This window comes from Primulina tabacum, chromosome 10, assembly GCF_025594145.1.
Source record: "Primulina tabacum isolate GXHZ01 chromosome 10, ASM2559414v2, whole genome shotgun sequence".
NCBI classification, from domain to species: domain Eukaryota; kingdom Viridiplantae; phylum Streptophyta; class Magnoliopsida; order Lamiales; family Gesneriaceae; genus Primulina; species Primulina tabacum.
The window spans coordinates 20,365,342-20,386,324 of NC_134559.1; the positions used below are offsets into that span (position 1 = coordinate 20,365,342).

The window sequence follows — 20,983 nt, forward strand, 5'->3', positions numbered from 1 at the left end:
TCGCTTCCGGTTTTATTTTATCGTATCCCAGACAATAATAGCTTTACATTCCCTATTTTTTTATTCTTATTTTTTTTTCTATTTTCAAGGAACATTTAGCGATTTTTGTTGTCGTGAGCCGGTTCTGTGCATAAGGGTATGATGCAGATTACTCCGGAGACGCTTAACTCATTAAAAAAATTATTTCGACTATTTTAGCCATAATTTACGTAAACGGTCGCGACGCGAGGACTTCCCATAGATTTCACCCATCCTAATTCTGCCATCGCGCCAGAAAGCTTAACTTCATGGTTCTTATTGGGCGAGAGCAGTGCCGCGTGTTGTCCATCGCCGCCCGCTCCACACGTACTCGAGGGATATAAGAATAAACATCCACTCAATGTCGGTTGCGATCATACCAGCACTAATGCACCAGATCCCATCAGAACCCTGAAGTTAAGCATGCTTCGGCGAGAGCAGTTCTAGGATGAGTGACCCCCTGGGAAGTCCTCGTGTTGCGCCCCTTTTCGTGTTTTTATATTTTTGATTACTTGTTGACAGACGATTTTCGGTTCAAAACTTCTGAATCTCGATCGGGATCAGATAAGACATGTGAAATCGACGTAGCTCGAGCACTGCCGGATTTGGACAAAATTGTAGCCTAATTTGATTGTAAATGGGTAAACGAACGAGACTCATTACTCCGCAATGTGCTGGCGAGATTTTATCCGATCTTTTTCTCTAAGACCCTCTAATTTGAGATTTACCGCTTCTATTAAGCTTTCCGTTACCTCGAAAAATCCGTTTAGGAAGTCCGAAATTCGATTCCGGTTCCATTTTATCTTATCCCAGGCATAATAATAGCTGGCGAGCTTTTAGCCGAATTTCTTCTCTAAAACCCTCGAATTTGCGATTTTCCGCTTCAGTTAAGCTTCCGTTTCCTCGAGAAATTCGCTTAGGAAGTCGGAAATTCGATTCCGGTTCCATTTTATCTTATCCCAGGCATAATAATAGCTTTACATTCGCCATTTTTTTCTTCTTATTTTTTTTCTATTTTCTGGGAATATTTAGCGATTTTTGTTGTCGTGAGCCGGTTCTGTGCGGAAGAGTATGACCCAGATTACTCCGGAGACGGTTAACTCATTAAAAACAATTATGTCGACAGTTTTATCCATAATTTACGTAAACGGTCACGACACGAGGGACTTCCAAGGGAGGTCACCCATCCTAGCTCCACCATCGCGCCAAAACGCATAACTTCATGGTTCTGATTGGACGAGAGCAGTGCCGCGTGTTGTCCATCGCCGCCCGCTCCACACATACTCGAAGGATATAAGAATAAACATCCACTCAATGTCGGGTGCGATCCTACCAGCACTAACGCACCGGATCCCATCAGAACTCCGAAGTTAAGCGTGCTTGGGCGAGAGCAGTACTAGGATTGGTGACCCCCTGGAAAGTCCTCTTGTTGCACCCCTTTTCGTGTTTTTCTATTTTTGATTACTTGTTAACGGACGATTTTCGGCTCAAATCATCTGAATCTCGATCGGGAACAGATAAGACATGTGAAATCAACGTAGCTCGGGCACTGTCGGATTTGGACAAAATTGTAGCCTAATTTGATTGTAAACGGGTAAACGAACGAGTCTCATTACTCCGCAATGAGCTGGCGAGATTTTAGCCGAATTTCTTCTCTAAGACCCTTTAATTTGCGATTTTTCCGCTTCTTTTAAGCTTCCTTTTCATCGAGAAATTCGCTTAGGAAGTCCGAAATTCGATTCCGGTTCCATTTTATCGTATCAAAGGAATAATAATAGCTTTACATTCGCTATTTTATTCTTCTTATATTTTTCTTATTTTCTGGTAACATTTAGCGATTTTTGTTGTCGTGAGCCGGTTCTGTACGGAAGGGTATGACGCAGATTACTCCGGAGACGGTTAACTCATCAAAAACAATTATTTCGACTGTTTTATCCATAATTTACGTAAACGATCGCGACACGAGGACTTTCCAGGGAGGTCACCCATCCTAGATCGGCCATCGCTCCAGAACGCTTAACTTCATGGTTCTGATTGGGCGAGAGCAGTGCCGCGTGTTGTCCATCTTCGCCCACTCCACACGTACGCGAGGCATATAAGATTAAAAATCCAGCTTAATGTAGGGTGCGATCATACCAGCACTAATGCACCGGATCCGATCAGAACTCCGAAGTAAAGCGTGCTTGGACGAGAGCAGTACTAGGATGGGTGACCCTTGGGAAGTCCTCGTGTTGCACCCGTTTTCGTGTTTTTCAATTTTTGATTACTTGTTGACAGACGATTTTCGGCTAAAATCATCTGAATCTCGATCGAGACCAGATAAGACATGTGAAATCAACGTAGCTCGGGCACTGCCTGATTTGGACAAAATTGTAGCCTAATTTGATTGTAAACGGGCAAACGAACGAGACAAATTACTCCGCAATGTGCTGGCGAGATTTTAGCCGAATTCCTTCTCTAAAACCCTCTAATTTGCGATTTTCCGCTTCTGTTAAGCTTGCGTTTCCTCGAGAAATCCGCTTAGGAAGTCCGAAATTCGAATTCGGTTCAATTTTATCGTATCCCAGGCATAATAATAGCTTTACATTCGCTATTTTCTTCTTCTTATTTTTTTCCTATTTTCTGGGAATATTTAGCGATTTTTGTTGTCGTGAGCCGGTTCTGTGCGGAAGGGTATGACGTAGATTACTCCGGAGACGGTTAACTCATTTAAAACAATTATTTCGGTTGTTTTATCCATAATTTACGTAAACAGTCGCGACACGAGGACTTCCTTGGGAGGTCACCCATCCTAGCTCTGCCATCGCGCCAAAAGGCTTAAATTCATGGTTCCGATTGGGCGAGAGCAGTGCCGCGTGTTGTCCATCGCCGCCCGCTCCACACGTACGCGAGGGATATAAGAATAAACATCCCACACAATGTCGGGTGCAATCATACCAGCACCAATGCACCGGATCCCATCAGAACTCCGAAGTTAAGCGTGCTTGGGCGAGAGCAGTACTAGGATGGGTGACCCCTCTGCGAAGTCCTCGTGTTGCACCCCTTTTCATGGTTTTCTATTTTTGATTACTTGTTGACTAACAATTTTCGGCTCAAATCATCTGAATCTCGATCGTGACCAGATAAGACATGTGAAATCAACGTAGCTCGGACACTGCCGGATTTGGACAAAATTGTAGCCTAATTAGATTGTAAACGGGCAAACGAACGAGAATCATTACTCTGCAATGAGCTGGCGAGATTTTAGCCGAATTCCTTCTCTAAGACCCTCTAATTTGCGATTTTCCGCTTCTGTTAAGCTTTCGTTTCCTCGAGAAATCTGCTTAGGAAGTTCAAAATTCGATTTCGGTACCATTTTATCGTATCCTAGGCATAATAATTACTTTACATTCGCTGTTTTCTTCTTCTTATTTTTTTTTATTTTTTGGGAACATTTAGCGGTTTTTGTTGTCGTGAGCTGGTTCTGTGCGGAAGGGTATGACGCAGATTACTCCTGAGACGGTAAACTCATTAAAAACAATTATTTCGACTGTTTTATCCATAATTTACGTAAACGATCACGACACGAGGACTTCCCATGGAGGTCACCCATCCTAGCTCGGCCATCGCGCCTGAACGCTTAACTTCATGGTTCCGATTGGGCGAGACCAGTGCCGTACGCGACGGATATAAGAATAAACATCTCACTCAATGTCGAGTGCGATCATACCAGCACTAATGCACCGGATCACATCAAAACTTTGAAGTTAAGCGTGCTTGGGCGAGAGCAGTATTAGGATCGTGTTGCACCCTTTTTCATGTTTTTCTATTTTTGATTACTTGTTGACAGACGATTTTCGCCTCAAATCATCTGAATCTCGATCGGGACCAGATAAGATGTGAAATAAACGTAGCTCGGGCACTGTCAGATTTGGACAAAATTGTAGCCTAATTTGATTGTAAACGGGCAAACGAACGAGAATCATTCTCCGCAATGAGCTGGCGAGATTTTAGCCGAATTCTTTCTTTAAGACCCTCTAATTTGCGATTTTTCGCTTCTGTTAAGCTTCCGTTTTCTCGAGAAATCCACTTACGAAGTCCGAGATTCGATTCCGGTTTCATTTTATCGTATCGCAGGCATAATAATAGCTTTACATTCGCTATTTTCTTCTTCTTATTTTTTTCTATTTTCTGGGAACATTTAACGATATTTGTTGTCGTGAGCCGGTTCTGTGTGGAAGGGTATGACGCAGATTACGCCGGAGACGGTTAAGTCATTAAAAACAATTATTTCTACTGTTTTTGCCATAATTTACGTGAACGGTCGCGACACGAGGACTTCCCAGGGAGGTCACCCATCCTAGCTCTGTTATCGCGCCAGAATTCTTAACTTCATGGTTCTGATTGGGCGAGAGCAGTGCCGCGTGTTGTCCATCATCGCCCGCTCCACACGTACTCGAGGGATATAAGAATAAGCATCCCACTCAATGTCGGGTGCGATCATACCAGCACTAACGCACCGGATCCCATCAGAACTCCGAAGTAAAGCGTGCTTGGGCGAGAGCAGTACTAGGATGGGTGACCCCTGGATAGTCCTCGTGTTGCACCCCTTTTCTTGTTTTTCTATTTTTGATTACTTGTTGACAGACGATTTTCGTCTCAAATAATCTGAATCTCGATCGGGACCAGATAAGACATGTGAAATCAACGTAGCTCGGGCACTGCCGGATTTGGACAAAATTGTAGCCTAATTTGATTGTAAACGGGCAAACGAACGAGACTCATTACTCCGCAATGAGTTGGAAAGATTTTAGCCGAATTCCTTCTCTAAGACCCTTTAATTTGCGATTTTTCGCTTCTGTTAAACTTCCGTTTCCTCGAGAAAATCGCATAGGAAATTCGAAATTCGATTCCGGTTCCATTTTATCGTATCCCAGGAATAATAATAGCTTTACATTCGCTATTTTATTCTTCTTAATTATTTTTCTATTTTCTTTGAACATATAGCGATTTTTGTTGTCGTGAGCCGGTTCTGTGCGAGGAGTATGACACAGATTACTCCGGAGACGGTTAACTCATTAAAAACAATTATTTCGAATGTTTTATCCATAATTTACGTAAACGATCGCGACACGAGGACTTCCCAGGGAGGTCACCCATCCTAGCTCTGCCATCGCGCCAGAACGCTTAACTTCATGGTTCTGATTGGGCGAGAGCAGTGTAGCGTGTTGTCCATCGTCGCCCGCTCCACACGTACGCGAGGAATATAAGAATCAACATCCCACTCAATTTCGGGTGCGATCATACCAGCACTAATGCACCGGATTCCATCAGAACTCTGAAGTTAAGCGTGCTTGGGCGAGAGCAGTACTAGAATGGGTGATGGACCCCTTGGGAAGTCCTCGTGTGGCACCCCTTTTCATGTTTTTCTATTTTTTATTACTCGTTGACAGACGATTTTCGGCTCAAATCATCTGAATCTCGATCGTGACCAGATAAGACATGTGAATCAACGTAGCTCAGGCACTGCCGGATTTGGACAAAATTGTAGCCTAATTAGATTTAAACGGGCAAACGAACGAGACTCATTACTCCGCTATGAGCTGGCGAGATTTTAGCCGAATTTCTTCTCTAAGACCCTCTAATTTGCGATTTTCCGCTTCTGTTAAGCTTCTGTTTCCTCGATATATACGCTTACGAAGTCCAAAATTCATTTCCGTTTTCATTTTATCGTATCTCAGGCAAAATAATAGAGTTACATTCGCTATTTTCTTATTATTATTATTTTTTTCTATTTTCAGGGAACATTTAATGATTTTTGTTGTCGTGAGCCGGTTCTGTGCGGAAGGGTATGATGCAGATTACTCCGGAGATGGTTAACTCATTAAAAACAATTATTTCTACTGTTTTAGCCATAATTTACGTAAACGATCGCGACACAAGGACTTCCCAGGGAGGTCACCCATCCTAGCTCTACCGTCGCGCCAGAACGCTTAACTTCATGGTTTTGATTGGGCGAGAGCAGTGCCGCATGTTGTCCATCGTCGCCCGCTCCACACGTACTCAAGGGATATAAGAATAAACATCCCACTCAATGTCGGGTGCGATCATACCAGCACTAATGCACCGGATCCCATCAGAACTCCGAAGTACAGCGTGCTTGGACGAGAGCAGTAATAGGATGGGTGACCCCCTGCGAAGTCCTCGTGTTGCACCCCTTTTCGTGTTTTTCTATTTTTGATTACTTGTTGATAGACGACTTTCGCCTCAAATCATCTGAATCTCGATCGGGACCAGACAAGACATGTGAAATCAACGTAGCTCGGGCACTAGCGGATTTGGACAAAATTGTAGCCTAATTTGATTGTAAACGGGCAAAGGAACGAGTCTCATTACTCCGCAATGAGCTAGCGAGATTTTAGCCGAATTCCTTCTCTAAGATCCTCTAATTTGCGATTTTCTGCTTCGTTTAAGCTTCCGTTTCCTCGAGAAATCAAATTAGGAAGTTCGAAATTCGATTCCGGTTCTATTTTATCGAATCCCAAGCATAATAATAACTTTACATTCGCTATTTTCTTCTTCTTTTTTTTTCCTATTTTCTGGGAACATTTAGCGATTTTTGTTGTCGTGAGCCGGTTTTGTGCGGAAGGGCATGACGTAGATTACTCCGGAGCTGGTTAACTCATTAAAAACAATTATTTTGACTGTTTTATCCATAATTTACGTAAATGATCGCGACACGAGGACTTCTCAGGGAGGTCACCCATCCTAGCTCTGCCATCGCGCCAGAACGTTAACTTCATAGTTCTGATTGGGCGAGAGCAGTGCCTCATGTTGTCCATCGCCGCCCGCTCCACACGTACTCGAGGGATATAAGAATAAACATCCCACTCAATGTCATGTGCGATCATACCAGCACTAATGCGCCGGATCCCATCAGAACTCCGAAGTAATCGTGCTTGGGCGAGAGCAGTACTAGGATGGTTGACCCCCTGGGATGTCCACGTTTTGCACCCTTTTCGTGTTTTTCTAATTTTGATTACTTGTTGACAGACGATTTTGGGCTCAAATCATCTGAATCTCGATCAGGACCAGATAGGACATGTGAAATCAACGTAGCTTGGGTACTGCCGGATTTGGGCAAAATTGTAGGCTAATTTGATTGTAAACGGGCAAACGAACGAGACTCGTTCCCACGCAATAAGCTGACAAGATTTTAGCCGAATTTCTTCTTTAAGACCCTCTAATTTACGATTTTCCGCTTCTGTTAAGCTTCCTTTTCCTCGAAAAATCCGTTTAGGAAGTCCGAAATTTGATTCCGATTCCTTTTATCGTATCCCAGGAAAATAATAATAGCTTTACATTCATCATTTTCTTCTTCTTTTTTTTTTCTATTTTCTGGGAACATTTAGCGATTTTTGTTGTCGTGAGCCGGTTTTGGGCGGAAAGGTATGACGCAGATTACTCCGGAGACGGTTACCTCATTAAAAACAATTATTTCGACTGTTTTAGCTATAATTTACGTAAACGGTCGCGACACGAGGACTTCCCAGGGAGGTCACCCATCCTAACTCTGCCATCGCGTTAGAACGCTTAACTTCATGGTTTTGATTACTTGTTGACGGACGATTTTAGGCTCAAATCATTTGAATCTCGATCGGGACCAGATAAGACATGTGAAATCAACGTAGGTCGTGCACTGCCGGATTTGGACAAAATTGTAGCCTAATTTGATTGTAAACGGGCAAACGAACGAGACTCATTACTCCGCAATGAGCTGGCGAGATTTTAGCCGAATTCCTTCTCTAAGACCCTCTAATTTGCAATTTTCCGCTTCTGTTTAGCTTCCGTTTCCTCGAGAAATCCGCTTAGGAAGTTCGAAATTCGATTCCGGTTCCATTTTATCGTATCCCAGGCATAATAATAGCTTTACATTCGCTATTTTCTTCTTCTTTTTTTTTTTCTATTTTCTGGGAAAATTTAGAGATTTTTGTATTCGTGAGCCGGTTCTGTGCGGAAGGGTATGACGTAGATTACTCCAGAGACGATTAACACATTAAAAACAATTATTTCGACTGTTTTATCCATAATTTACGTAAATGGTCGTGACACGAGGACTTCCCAGGGAGGTCACCCATCCTAGCTCTGCCATCGCGCCAGAACGCTTAACTTCATGGTTCTGATTGGGCGAGAGGGGTGCCGCATGTTGTCCATCGCCGCCCGCTCCACACGTACTCGAGGGTTATAAGAATAAACATCCCACTCAATGTCGGGTGCGATCATACCAGCACTAATACACCGGATCCCATCAGAACTCCGAAGTTAAGCGTGCTTGGGCGAGAGCAGTACTAGGATGGGTGACCCCCTGGAAGTCCTCATGTTGCACCCCTTTTCGTGTTTTTCTATTTTGATTACTTGTTGACAGACGATTTTCGGCTCAAATCATCTGAATCTCGATCGGAACCAGATAAGACATGTGAAATCAACGTAGCTCGGGCACTGCCGGATTTGGACAAAATTGTAGCCTAATTTGATTGTAAACAGGCAAACGAAGGAGACTTGCTACTCCGCAATGAGCTGGCGAGATTTTAGCCGAATTCCTTCTCTAAGACCCTCTGATTTGCGATTTTCCACTTCTATTAAGCTTCCGTTTCCTCGAGATATCCGTTTAGGAAGTACGAAATTCGATCTCGGTTCAATTTTATCGTATCCCAGGCATAATAATAGCTTTACATTCGCTATTTTTTTCTTCTTATTTTTTTCTATTTTCTTGGAACATTTAGCGATTTTTGTTGTCGTGAGCCGGTTATGTGCGGAAGGGTATGACGCAGATTACTCCGGAGACAGTTAACTCATTAAAAACAATTATTTCGACTGTTTTAGCTATAATTTACGTAAACGGTCGCGATAGGAGAACTTCCTAGGGAGATCACCCATCCTAGCTCTGTCATAGAGCCAGAACGCTTAACCTCATGGTTCTGATTGGGCGAGAGCAGTGCCGCATGTTGTCAATCGCCGCCCCTCCACACGTACTCGAGGGATATAAGAATAAACATCCCACTCAATGTCGGGTGCGATTATACCAGAACTAATGCATCGGATCTCATCAGAACTATGAAGTTAAGCGTGCTTGGGCGAGAGCAGTACTATGATGGGTGACCCCCAGGGAAGTCCTCGTGTTGCACCCCTTTTCGTGTTTTTTTATTTTTGATTATTTGTTGAAAAGCGATTTTTGGCTCAAATCATCTGAATCTCGATCGAGACCAGATAAGGCATGTGAAATCAACGTAGCTCCGGGCACTGCCGGATTTGGACAAAATTGTAGCCTAATTTGATTGTAAACGGGCAAACGAAAGAGACTCGTTACTCCCCAATGAGCTGGCGAGATTTTAGCCGAATATCTTCGCTAAGACCCTCTAATTTGCGATTTTCCGCTTCTGTTAAGCTTCCGTTTCCTCGAGAAATCCGTTTAGGAAGTCCGAAATCCGATCCCGGTTCAATTTTTTCGTATCACAGGCATAATAATAGCTTTACATTCTCTATTTTCTTCTTCTTATTTTATTTTCTATTTTCTGGGAACATTTAGCGATTTTTGTTGTCGTGAGCCGGTTCTGTGCGGAAGAGTATGACGTAGATTACTTCAGAGACGGTTATCTCATTAAAAACAATTATTTCGACTGTTTTATCCATAATTCACGTAAACGGTCGCTACACGAGGACTTCCCAAGGAGGTCACCCAAAATAGCTCTGCCATCGCGCGAGAACGCTTAACTTCATGGTTTTGGTTAGACGAGTGCTGTGCCACGTGTTGTCTTGCCGCCCGCTCCACATGTACTATAGGGATATAAGAATAAACATCCCTCTCAATGTTGGATGCGATCATACCAGCACTAATGCATCGGATCCCTTGAGAACTCCGAAGTTAAGCGTGTTTGGTCGAGAGCAATACTAGGATGGGTGACCCCCTGGGAAGCCCTCTTGTTGCACCCTTTTTCGTGATTTTCTATTTTTGACTATTTGTTGACAGGCGATTTTCGGCTCAAATCATCAAAATCTCGATCGGGACCAGATAAGACATGTGAAATCAACAGAGCTCGGGCACTGCCGAATTTGGACAAAATTGTAGCCTAATTTGATTGTAAACAGGCAAACGAACGAGACTCATTACTCCGCAATGAGCTGGCGAGATTTTAGCCTAATTCCTTCTCTAAGACCCTCTAATTTACGATTTTCCGCTTCTTTTAAGATTCTGTTTCATCGAGAAATCCGATTAGGAAGTCCGAAATTCGATTCCGGTTCCATTTTATCGTATCCCAGGCATAATAATAGCTTTACATTCATTATTTTTTTCTTCTTATTTTTTTTCTATTTTCTGGGAACATTTAGCAATTTTTGTTGTTGTGAGCCGGTTCTGTGCGGAAGGGTATGACGTAGATTACTCCGGAGACGGTTAACTCATTAAAAAGATTTATTTCGAATGTTTTATCCATAATTTACGTAAACGATCGCGACACGAGGACTTCCCAGGGAGGTCAACCATCCTAGCTCTGCCATCGCGTCAGAACGCTTAACTTCATGGTTCTGATTAGGCGAGAGCAGTGCCGCGTGTTGTCCATCGCCGCCCGCTCCACATGTACGCGAGGAATATAAGAATAAACATCCCACTCTATGTCGGGTGCGATCATACCAGCACTAATGCACCGGATCCCATCAGAACTACGAAGTTAAGCGTGATTGGGAGAGAGCAGCTACTAAGATGGGTGACCCCCTGGGAAGTCCTCGTGTTGCACCCCTTTTCGTGTTTTTCTATATTTGATTACTTGTAGACAGACGATTTTCGTCTCAAATCATTTGAATCTCGATCGGGACCACATAAGACATGTGAAATCAACGTAGCTCGGGCACTGCCGGATTTGGACAAAATTGTAGCCTAATTTGTTTGTAAACGGGCAAACAAATGAGACTCATTAATCCGCAATGATCTGGCGAGATTTTAGCCGAATTCCTTCTCTAAGACCCTCTAATTTGCGATTTTCCGCTTCTGTTAAGCTTCCGTTTCCTCTAGAAATCCGCTTAGGAAGTTCGAAATTGGATTCCGGTTCCATTTATCGTATCCCAGGCAAAATAATAGCTTTACATTCGCTATTTTCTCCTTCTTAATTTTTTTTCTATTTTCTGGGAACATTTAACGATTTTTGTTGTCATGAGCCGGTTCTGTGTGGAAGGGTATGAAGTAGATTACGCCGGAGATGGTTAACTCATTAAAAACAATTATTTTGACTGTTTTATCCATAATTTACGTAAACGGTCGCGACACGAGGACTTCTCAGGGAGGTCACCCATCCTAGCTCTGCCATCGCGCCAGAACGCTTAACTTCATGGTTCTGATTGGGCGAGAGCTGTGCCTCGTGTTGTCCATCGCCGCCCGCTCTACACGTTCTCGAGAGATATAAGAATAAACATCCCACTCATTGTCGGGTGTGATCATACCAGCACTAATGCACCGGATCCCATCAGAAATTTGAAGTTAAGTGTGCTTGGTCGAGAGCAGTACTAGGATGGGTGACCCCCTTGGAAGTCCACGTTTTGCACCCCTTTTCGTGTTTCTCTATTTTTGATTACTTGTTGACAGACGATTTTCGGCTCAAATCATCTGAATCTCGATCAGGACCAGATAAGACAAGTGAAATCAACGTAGCTCGGGCACTGGCGGATTTGGACAAAATTGTAGGCTAATTTGATTGTAAACGGGCAAACGAACGAGACTCATTACACCGCAATGAGCTGGCAAGATTTTAGCCGAATTTTTTCTCTAAATCCCTCTAATTTACGATTTTCCGCTTCTGTTAAGCTTCCGTTTCCTCGAAAAATCCGTTTAGGAAGTCCGAAATTTTATTCCGGTTCCATTTTATCGTATCCCAAGCATAATAATAGCTTTACATTCGCTATTTTCTTCTTCTAATTTTTTTTTTCTATTTTCTGGGAACATTTAGCGAGTTTTGTTTTCCTGAGCCGGTTCTGTGCGGAAGGGCATGACGTAGATTACTCCGGAGATGGTTAACTCATTAAAAACAATTATTTCGACTGTTTTATCCATAATTTACGTAAACGGTCGCGACACGAGGACTTCCCAGGGAGGTCACCCATCCTAGCTCTGCCATCGCCCCAGAACGCTTAACTTCATGGTTCTGATTACTTGTTGACAGACGATTTTAAGTTCAAATCATCTGAATCTCGATCGGGACCAGATAAGTCATGTGAAATCAACGTAGCTCGGGCACTGCCGGATTTGGACAAAATTGTAGCCTAATTTGATTGTAAACGGGCAAACGAACGAGACTCTTTACTCCGCAATGAGCTGGCGAGATTTTAGCCGAATTCCTTCTCTAAGACCCTCTAATATGCGATTTTTCGCTTCTGTTAAGCTTCCGTTTCCTCGAGAAATCCGTTTAGGAAGTCCGAAATTCAATTTCGGTTCAATTTTATCGTATCCCAGGCATAATAATAGCTTTACATTAGCTATTTTCTTCTTATTTTTTTTCTATTTTATGGGAACATTTAGCGATTTTTGTTGTCGTGAGCTGGTTCTGTGCGGAAGGGTATGACGCAGATTACTCCGGAGACGGTTAACTAATTAAAAACAATTATTTCGACTTTTTTCGCTATAATTTACGTAAACGGTCGCGACACGTCGCCGCCCTCACCACACGTACTCGAGGGATATAAGAATAAACATCCCACTCAATGTCGGGTGCGATCATACCAGCACTAATGCACCGGATCCCATCAGAACTTCGAAGTTAAGCGTGCTAGGGCGATAGAAGTACTAGGATGGGTGACCCCTGGGTAGTCCACGTTTTGCACCCTTTTTCGTGTTTTTCTATTTTTGATTACTTGTTGACAGACGATTTTCGGCTCAAATCATCTGAATCTCGATCGGGACCAGATAAGACATGTGAAATCAACATATCTCGGGAACTGCCGGATTTGGACAAAATTGTATGCTAATTTGTTTGTAAACGGGCAAACGAAGGAGACTCATTACCCCGCAATGAGCTGGCAAGATTTTAGCCGAATTCCTTCACTAAGACCCTCTAATTTGCGATTTCTCGCTTTTGTTAAGCTTTCGTTTCCTCGAGAAATACGCTTAGGAAGTCCGAAATTCGATTCCGGTTCAATTTTATCGTATCCCAGGCATAATAATAGCTTTACATTCGCTATTTTCTTCTTCTTATTTTTTTTCTATTTACTGGGAACATTTAGCGATTTTTGTTGTAGTGAGCCGGTTATGTGCGGAAGGGTATGACGTAGATTACTCAGGAGACGGTTTACTCACTAAAAACAATTATTTCAACTGTTTTAGCTATAATTTACGTAAACATTCGCGACACGAGGACTTCCCAAGTAGGTCACCCATCTTAGCTCTGCCATCAAGCCAGAACGCTTAACTTCATGGTTCTGATTAAGCGAGAGCAGTGCCGCGTGTTGTCCATCGGCGCCCGCGCCACACGTACTCGAGCGATATAAAAATAAACATCCCACTCAATGTCGGGTGCGATCATACCAGCACTAATGTACCGGATCCCATCAGAACTCCGAAGTTAAGCGTGCTTGGGCGAGAGCAGTACTAGGATGGGTGACCTTCTTGGAAGTCCTCGTGTTGCAACCCTTTTTGTGTTTTTCTATCTTTGATTACTTGTTGACAGACGATTTTCGGCTCAAATCATCTGAATCTCGATCGGAACCAGATAAGACATGTGAAATCAACGTAGCTCGGGCACTGCCGGATTTGGACAAAATTGTAGCCTAATTTGTTTGTAAACGGGCAAACGAACGAGACTCTTTACTCCGCAATGAGCTGGCGAGATTTTAGCCGAATTCCTTCTCTAAGACCCTCTAATATGCGATTTTTTGCTTCTGTTAAGCTTCCGTTTCCTCGAGAAATCCGTTTAGGAAGTCCGAAATTCGATTTCGGTTCAATTTTATCGTATCCCAGGCATAATAATAGCTTTACATTAGCTATTTTCTTCTTATTTTTTTTCTATTTTATGGGAATATTTAGCGATTTTTGTTGTCATGAGTTGGTTCTGTGCGGAAGGGTATGACGCAGATTACTCCGGAGACGGTTAACTCATTAAAAACAATTATTTCGACTTTTTTCGCTATAATTTACGTAAACGGTCGCGACACGAGGACTTCCCATGGAGGTCACCCATCCTAGCTCTTCCATCGCGCCAGAACGCTTAACTTCCTGGTTCTGATTGAGCGAGAGCAGTGCCGCGTGTTGTCCATCGCCGCCCGCGCCACACGTACTCGAGGGATATAAGAATAAACATCCCACTCAATGTCGGGTGCGATCATACCAGCACTAATGCACCGGATCCCATCAGAACTTCGAAGTTAAGCGTGCTTGGGCGATAGCAGTAGTAGGATGGGTGACCCCTGGGTAGTCCACGTTTTGCACCCTTTTTCGTGTTTTTCTATTTTTGATTACTTGTTGACAGACGATTTTCGGCTCAAATCATTTGAATCTCGATCGGGACCAGATAAGACATGTGAAATCAACATATCTCGGGAACTGCCGGATTTGGACAAAATTGTATGCTAATTTGATTGTAAACGGGCAAACGAAGGAGACTCATTACCCCGCAATGAGCTGGCAAGATTTTAGCCGAATTCCTTCTCTAAGACCCTCTAATTTGCGATTTTTCGCTTTTGTTAAGCTTTCGTTTCCTCAAAAAATACGCTTAGGAAGTCCGAAATTCGATTCCGGTTCAATTTTATCGTATCCCAGGCATAATAATAGCTTTACATTCGCTATTTTCTTCTTCTTATTTTTTTTCTATTTACTGGGAACATTTAGCGATTTTTGTTGTAGTGAGCCGGTTATGTGCGGAAGGGTATGACGTAGATTACTCAGGAGACGGTTTACTCACTAAAAACAATTATTTCAACTGTTTTAGCTATAATTTACGTAAACATTCGCGACACGAGGACTTCCCAAGTAGGTCACCCATCTTAGCTCTGCCATCAAGCCAGAACGCTTAACTTCATGGTTCTGATTAAGCGAGAGCAGTGCCGCGTGTTGTCCATCGGCGCCCGCGCCACACGTACTCGAGTGATATAAAAATAAACATCCCACTCAATGTCGAGTGCGATCATACCAGCACTAATGCACCGGATCCCATCAGAACTCCGAAGTTAAGCGTGCTTGGGCGAGAGCAGTACTGGGATGGGTGACCCTCTTGGAAGTCCTCGTGTTGCAACCCTTTTTGTGTTTTTCTATCTTTGATTACTTGTTGACAGACGATTTTCGGCTCAAATCATCTGAATCTCGATCGGAACCAGATAAGACATGTGAAATCAACGTAGCTCGGGCACTGCCGGATTTGGACAAAATTGTAGCTTAATTTGATTGTAAACGGGCAAACGAACGAAACTCATTACTCCGCGATTAGCTTGCGATATTTTAGCCGAATTATTTTTCTAAGACCCTCTAATTTGCGATTTTCCGCTTCTGTTAAGCTTCTGTTTCCTCTAGAAATCCGCTTAGGAAGTCCGAAATTCGATTTTGGATCCATTTTATCGTATCCCAGGCATAATAATAGCCTTACATTCTCTATTTACTTCTTCTTATTTTTTTTTTCTATTTTCTGGGAACATTTAGCGATTTTTTTTGTCGTAAGCCGCTTCTGTGCGGAAGGGTATGATGCCGATTACTCCGGAAACGGTTAACTCGTTAAAAACAATTATTTCGACTGTTTTATCCATAATTTACGAAAACGGTCGCGACACGAGGACTTCCTAGGGATGTCACCCGTCCCTAGCTCTGCCATCGCGCCAGAACGCTTAACTTCATGGTTCTGATTGGGCGAGAGCAGTGCCGCGTGTTTTCCATCGCCGCCCGCGCCACACGTACTCGAGGGATATAACAATAAACATCCCACTCAATGTCGGGTGCGATCATAACAGCACTAATGCAGCTGATCCCATCAGAACTCCGAAGTTAAACGTGCTTGGGGAGAGTAGTACTAGGATGGGTGACCCCCTGGGAAGTCCTCGTCTTGCACCCCTTTTCATGTTTTTCTATTTTTGATTATTTGTTGACAGACGATTTTTGGCTCATATCATCTGAATCTCGATCGGGACCATATATGACATGTGAAATCAACGTAGCTCGGGCACTGCTGGATTTGGACAAAATTGTAGGCTAATTTGATTGTAAACGGGCAAACGAACGAGACTCATTACTCCGCAATGAGGTGGCGAGATTTTAGCCGAATTCCTTCTCTAAGACCCTCTAATTTGCGACTTTCCGCTTCGGTTAAGCTTCCGTTTTTCCTCGAGAAATCTGCTTAGGAAGTTTGAAATTCGATTGCGGTTCCATTTTATCGTATCCCTGTCATAATAATAGCTTTACATTCGCTATTTTCTTCTTATTATTTTTTTTCTATTTTCTGGGAACATTTAGCGATTTTTGTTGTCGTGAGCCGGTTCTGTGCGGAAGGTTATGACGCAAATTACTCCTGAGGCAGTTAACTCATTAAAAACAATTATTTCGACTAGTTTAGCCATAATTTACGTTAACGGTCGCGACACGAGGAATTTCTAGGGAAGTCACCCATCCTAGCTCTGCCAGAACGCTTCACTTCATGGTTCTGATTTGGCGAGAGCAGTGCCGCGTGTTGTCCATCGCCGCCCGCGCCACACGTACTCGAGGGATATAAGAATAAACATCCCACTCAAGGTCGGGTGCGATCATACCAGCACTAATGCTCCGGATCCCAGCAGAACTACGAAGTTAAGCGTGCTTTGGCGAGAGCAATAATAGGATGGGTGACCCCCTTGGAAGTCCACGTGTTGCACCCTTTTTCGTATTTTTCTATTTTTGATTACTTGTTGACAGACGATTTTTGGCTCGAATCATCTGAATCTCGATCGGGACCAGATAAGACATGTGAAATGAAAGTAGCTCGGGCACTGCCGGATTTGGACAAAATTGTATGCTAATTTGATTGTAAACAGGCAAACGAACGAGACTCATTACTCCGCAATGAGCTGGCGAGATTTTAGCCTAATTTCTTCTCTAAGACCCTCTAATTTACGATTTTCCGCTTCTTTTAAGATTCTGTTTCATCGAGAAATCCGATTAGGAAGTCCGAAATTCGATTTCGGTTCCATTTTATCGTATCCCAGGCATAATAATAGCTTTACATTCGCTATTTTTTTCTTCTTATTTTTTTTTCTATTTTCTGGGAACATTTAGCAATTTTTGTTGTAGTGAGCCGGTTCTGTGCGAAAGGGTATGACGTAGATTACTCCGGAGACGGTTAACTCATTAAAAAGATTTATTTCGAATGTTTTATCCATAATTTACGTAAACGATCGCGACACGAGAACTTCCCAGGGAGGTCAACCATCCTAGCTCTGCCATCGCGCCAGAACGCTTAACTTCATGGTTCTGATTAGGCGAGAGCAGTGCCGCGTGTTGTCCATCGCCGCCCGCTCCACATGTACGCGAGGAATATAAGAATAAACATCCCACTCAATGTCGGGTGCGATCATACCAGCACTAATGCACCGGATCCCATCAGAACTACGAAGTTAAGCGTGATTGGGAGAGAGCAGCTACTAAGATGGGTGACCCCCTGGGAAGTCCTCGTGTTGCACCCCTTTTCGTGTTTTTCTATTTTTGATTACTTGTTGACAGACGATTTTCGTCTCAAATCATTTGAATCTCGATCGGGACCAGATAAGACATGTAAAATCAACGTAGCTCGGGCACTGCCGGATTTGGACAAAATTGTAGCCTAATTTGATTGTAAACGGGCAAACAAACGAGACTCATTAATCCGCAATGATCTGGCGAGATTTTAGCCGAATTCCTTCTCTAAGACCCTCTAATTTGCGATTTTCCGCTTCTGTTAAGCTTCCGTTTCCTCGAGAAATCCGCTTAGGAAGTTCGAAATTGGATTCCGGTTCCATTTTATCGTATCCCAGGCAAAAAAATAGCTTTACATTCGCTATTTTCTCCTTCTTAATTTTTTTCTATTTTCTGGGAACATTTAAAGATTTTTGTTGTCATGAGCCGGTTCTGTGTGGAAGGGTATGACGTAGATTACGCCGGAGATGGTTAACTCATTAAAAACAATTATTTTGACTGTTTTATCCATAATTTACGTAAACGGTCGCGACACGAGGACTTCTCAGAGAGGTCACCCATCCTAGCTCTGCCATCGCGCCAGAACGCTTAACTTCATGGTTCTGATTGGGCGAGAGCTGTGCCTCGTGTTGTCCATCGCCGCCCGCTCTACACGTTCTCGAGAGATATAAGAATAAACATCCCACTCATTGTCGGGTGTGATCATACCAGCACTAATGCACCGGATCCCATCAGAAATTTGAAGTTAAGTGTGCTTGGTCGAGAGCTGTACTAGGATGGGTGACCCCTTGGAAGTCCACGTTTTGCACCCCTTTTCGTGTTTTTCTATTTTTGATTACTTGTTGACAGACGATTTTCGGCTCAAATCATCTGAATCTCGATCAGGACCAGATAAGACAAGTGAAATCAACGTAGCTCGGGCACTGCCGGATTTGGACAAAATTGTAGGCTAATTTGATTGTAAACGGGCAAACGAACGAGACTCATTACACCGCAATGAGCTGGCAAGATTTTAGCCGAATTTTTTCTCTAAATCCCTCTAATTTACGATTTTCCGCTTCTGTTAAGCTTCCGTTTCCTCGAAAAATCCATTTAGGAAGTCCGAAATTTGATTCCGGTTCCATTTTATCGTATCCCAAGCATAATAATAGCTTTACATTCGCTATTTTCTTCTTCTAATTTTTTTTTTCTATTTTCTGGGAACATTTAGCGAGTTTTGTTTTCGTGAGCCGGTTCTGTGCGGAAGGGCATGACGTAGATTACTCCGGAGATGGTTAACTCATTAAAAACAATTATTTCGACTGTTTTATCTATAATTTACGTAAACGGTCGCGACACGAGGACTTCCCAGGGAGGTCACCCATCCTAGCTCTGCCATCGCCCCAGAACGATTAACTTCATGGTTTTGATTACTTGTTGACAGACGATTTTCAGTTCAAATCATCTGAATCTCGATCGGGACCAGATAATTCATGTGAAATCAACGTAGCTCGGGCACTGCCGGATTTGGACAAAATTGTAGCCTAATTTGATTGTAAACGGGCAAACGAAAGAGACTCTTTACTCCGCAATGAGCTGGCGAGATTTTAGCCGAATTCCTTCTCTAAGACCCTCTAATATGCGATTTTTCGCTTCTGTTAAGCTTCCGTTTCCTCGAGAAATCCGTTTAGGAAGTCCGAAATTCGATTTCGGTTCAATTTTATCGTATCCCAGGCATAATAATAGCTTTACATTAGCTATTTTCTTCTTATTTTTTTTCTATTTTATGGAACATTTAGCGATTTTTGTTGTCGTGAGCTGGTTCTGTGCGGAAGGGTATGACGCAGATTACTCCGGAGACGGTTAACTCATTATAAACAATTATTTCGACTTTTTTCGCTATAATTTACGTAAACGGTCGCGACACGAGGACTTCCCATGGAGGTCACCCATCCTAGCTCTTCCATCGCGCCAGAACGCTTAACTTCCTTGTTCTGATTGAGCGAGAGCAGTGCCGCGTGTTGTCCATCGCCGCCCGCACCACACGTACTCGAGGGATATAAAAATAAACATCCCACTCAATGTCGGGTGCGATCATACCAGCACTAATGCACCGGATCCCATCAGAACTTCGAAGTTAAGCGTGCTTCGGCGATAGCAGTACTAGGATGGGTGACCCCTGGGTAGTCCACGTCTTGCACCCTTTTTCCTGTTTTTCTATTTTTGATTACTTGTTGACAGACGATTTTCGTCTCAAATCATCTGAATCTCGATCGGGACCAGATAAGACATGTGAAATCAACATATCTCGGGAACTGCCGGATTTGGAAAAAATTGTATGCTAATTTGATTGTAAACGGGCAAACGAAGGAGACTCATTACCCCGCAATGTGCTGGCAAGATTTGTTAAGCTTTCGTTTCCTCGAGAAATACGCTTAGGAAGTCCGAAATTCGATTCCGGTTCAATTTTATCGTATCCCAGGCATAATAATAGCTTTACATTCGCTATTTTCTTCTTCTTATTTTTTTTCTATTTACTGGGAACATTTAGCGATTTTTGTTGTAGTGAGCCGGTTATGTGCGGAAGGGTATGACGTAGATTACTCAGGAGACGGTTTACTCACTAAAAACAATTATTTCTACTGTTTTAGCTATAATTTACGTAAACATTCGCGACACGAGGACTTCCCAAGTAGGTCACCCATCTTAGCTCTGCCATCAAGCCAGAACGCTTAACTTCATGGTTCTGATTAAGCGAGAGCAGTGCCGCGTGTTGTCCATCGGCGCCCGCGCCACACGTACTCGAGTGATATAAAAATAAACATCCCACTCAATGTCGAGTGCGATCATACCAGCACTAATGCACCGGATCCCATCAGAACTCCGAAGTTAAGCGTGCTTGGGCGAGAGCAGTACTGGGATGGGTGACCCTCTTGGAAGTCCTCGTGTTGCAACCCTTTTTGTGTTTTTCTATCTTTGATTACTTGTTGACAGACGATTTTCGGCTCAAATCATCTGAATCTCGATCGGAACCAGATAAGACATGTGAAATCAACGTAGCTCGGGCACTGCCGGATTTGGACAAAATTGTAGCTTAATTTGATTGTAAACGGGCAAACGAACGAAACTCATTACTCCGCGATTAGCTTGCGATATTTTAGCCGAATTATTTTTCTAAGACCCTCTAATTTGCGATTTTCCGCTTCTGTTTCCTCGAGAAATCCGCTTAGGAAGTCCGAAATTCGATTTTGGATCCATTTTATCGTATCCCAGGCATAATAATAGCCTTACATTCGCTATTTACTTCTTCTTATTTTTTTTTCTATTTTCTGGGAACATTTAGAG

At 43.0% G+C, this 20,983-nt stretch overlaps 16 non-coding genes and 7 pseudogenes across 16 annotated transcripts; all 23 read left to right on the forward strand.

Annotated features, from left to right (window-relative positions):
- Nucleotides 1-384: 384 nt before the first annotated feature.
- LOC142511398 (5S ribosomal RNA) lies at nt 385-503 on the forward strand (annotated as a pseudogene).
- An 834-nt stretch (nt 504-1,337) lies between these two features.
- LOC142507330 (5S ribosomal RNA) lies at nt 1,338-1,456 on the forward strand. Its single transcript, XR_012805590.1, has one exon. It is a non-coding gene; the product is annotated as a 5S ribosomal RNA (ribosomal RNA).
- Nucleotides 1,457-2,140: 684 nt separating this feature from the next.
- On the forward strand, nt 2,141-2,258 carry LOC142506300 (5S ribosomal RNA). The gene has a single exon (XR_012804595.1). It is a non-coding gene; the product is annotated as a 5S ribosomal RNA (ribosomal RNA).
- Nucleotides 2,259-2,941: 683 nt separating this feature from the next.
- On the forward strand, nt 2,942-3,061 carry LOC142514623 (5S ribosomal RNA). The gene has a single exon (XR_012810510.1). It is a non-coding gene; the product is annotated as a 5S ribosomal RNA (ribosomal RNA).
- A 1,428-nt stretch (nt 3,062-4,489) lies between these two features.
- Nucleotides 4,490-4,607, forward strand: LOC142516253 (5S ribosomal RNA). The gene has a single exon (XR_012812056.1). It is a non-coding gene; the product is annotated as a 5S ribosomal RNA (ribosomal RNA).
- A 683-nt stretch (nt 4,608-5,290) lies between these two features.
- LOC142508645 (5S ribosomal RNA) lies at nt 5,291-5,413 on the forward strand. Its single transcript, XR_012806851.1, has one exon. It is a non-coding gene; the product is annotated as a 5S ribosomal RNA (ribosomal RNA).
- A 683-nt stretch (nt 5,414-6,096) lies between these two features.
- On the forward strand, nt 6,097-6,215 carry LOC142517416 (5S ribosomal RNA). Its single transcript, XR_012813163.1, has one exon. It is a non-coding gene; the product is annotated as a 5S ribosomal RNA (ribosomal RNA).
- A 681-nt stretch (nt 6,216-6,896) lies between these two features.
- Nucleotides 6,897-7,014, forward strand: LOC142511177 (5S ribosomal RNA; annotated as a pseudogene).
- Nucleotides 7,015-8,268: 1,254 nt separating this feature from the next.
- LOC142514825 (5S ribosomal RNA) lies at nt 8,269-8,386 on the forward strand. Its single transcript, XR_012810702.1, has one exon. It is a non-coding gene; the product is annotated as a 5S ribosomal RNA (ribosomal RNA).
- Nucleotides 8,387-9,066: 680 nt separating this feature from the next.
- Nucleotides 9,067-9,185, forward strand: LOC142508899 (5S ribosomal RNA). The gene has a single exon (XR_012807097.1). It is a non-coding gene; the product is annotated as a 5S ribosomal RNA (ribosomal RNA).
- A 683-nt stretch (nt 9,186-9,868) lies between these two features.
- On the forward strand, nt 9,869-9,987 carry LOC142511075 (5S ribosomal RNA; annotated as a pseudogene).
- A 683-nt stretch (nt 9,988-10,670) lies between these two features.
- Nucleotides 10,671-10,790, forward strand: LOC142510415 (5S ribosomal RNA). Its single transcript, XR_012808526.1, has one exon. It is a non-coding gene; the product is annotated as a 5S ribosomal RNA (ribosomal RNA).
- A 683-nt stretch (nt 10,791-11,473) lies between these two features.
- Nucleotides 11,474-11,592, forward strand: LOC142508890 (5S ribosomal RNA). The gene has a single exon (XR_012807088.1). It is a non-coding gene; the product is annotated as a 5S ribosomal RNA (ribosomal RNA).
- A 1,154-nt stretch (nt 11,593-12,746) lies between these two features.
- Nucleotides 12,747-12,864, forward strand: LOC142507866 (5S ribosomal RNA). Its single transcript, XR_012806107.1, has one exon. It is a non-coding gene; the product is annotated as a 5S ribosomal RNA (ribosomal RNA).
- Nucleotides 12,865-13,547: 683 nt separating this feature from the next.
- On the forward strand, nt 13,548-13,666 carry LOC142513648 (5S ribosomal RNA). The gene has a single exon (XR_012809584.1). It is a non-coding gene; the product is annotated as a 5S ribosomal RNA (ribosomal RNA).
- Nucleotides 13,667-14,346: 680 nt separating this feature from the next.
- On the forward strand, nt 14,347-14,464 carry LOC142508495 (5S ribosomal RNA). Its single transcript, XR_012806706.1, has one exon. It is a non-coding gene; the product is annotated as a 5S ribosomal RNA (ribosomal RNA).
- A 683-nt stretch (nt 14,465-15,147) lies between these two features.
- On the forward strand, nt 15,148-15,266 carry LOC142514178 (5S ribosomal RNA). Its single transcript, XR_012810085.1, has one exon. It is a non-coding gene; the product is annotated as a 5S ribosomal RNA (ribosomal RNA).
- A 686-nt stretch (nt 15,267-15,952) lies between these two features.
- Nucleotides 15,953-16,070, forward strand: LOC142511018 (5S ribosomal RNA; annotated as a pseudogene).
- Nucleotides 16,071-16,747: 677 nt separating this feature from the next.
- LOC142511380 (5S ribosomal RNA) lies at nt 16,748-16,866 on the forward strand (annotated as a pseudogene).
- A 684-nt stretch (nt 16,867-17,550) lies between these two features.
- On the forward strand, nt 17,551-17,670 carry LOC142510416 (5S ribosomal RNA). The gene has a single exon (XR_012808527.1). It is a non-coding gene; the product is annotated as a 5S ribosomal RNA (ribosomal RNA).
- A 683-nt stretch (nt 17,671-18,353) lies between these two features.
- Nucleotides 18,354-18,471, forward strand: LOC142511005 (5S ribosomal RNA; annotated as a pseudogene).
- Nucleotides 18,472-19,724: 1,253 nt separating this feature from the next.
- LOC142510807 (5S ribosomal RNA) lies at nt 19,725-19,842 on the forward strand (annotated as a pseudogene).
- A 634-nt stretch (nt 19,843-20,476) lies between these two features.
- On the forward strand, nt 20,477-20,595 carry LOC142514179 (5S ribosomal RNA). The gene has a single exon (XR_012810086.1). It is a non-coding gene; the product is annotated as a 5S ribosomal RNA (ribosomal RNA).
- The last annotated feature ends 388 nt before the right edge of the window (nt 20,596-20,983 follow it).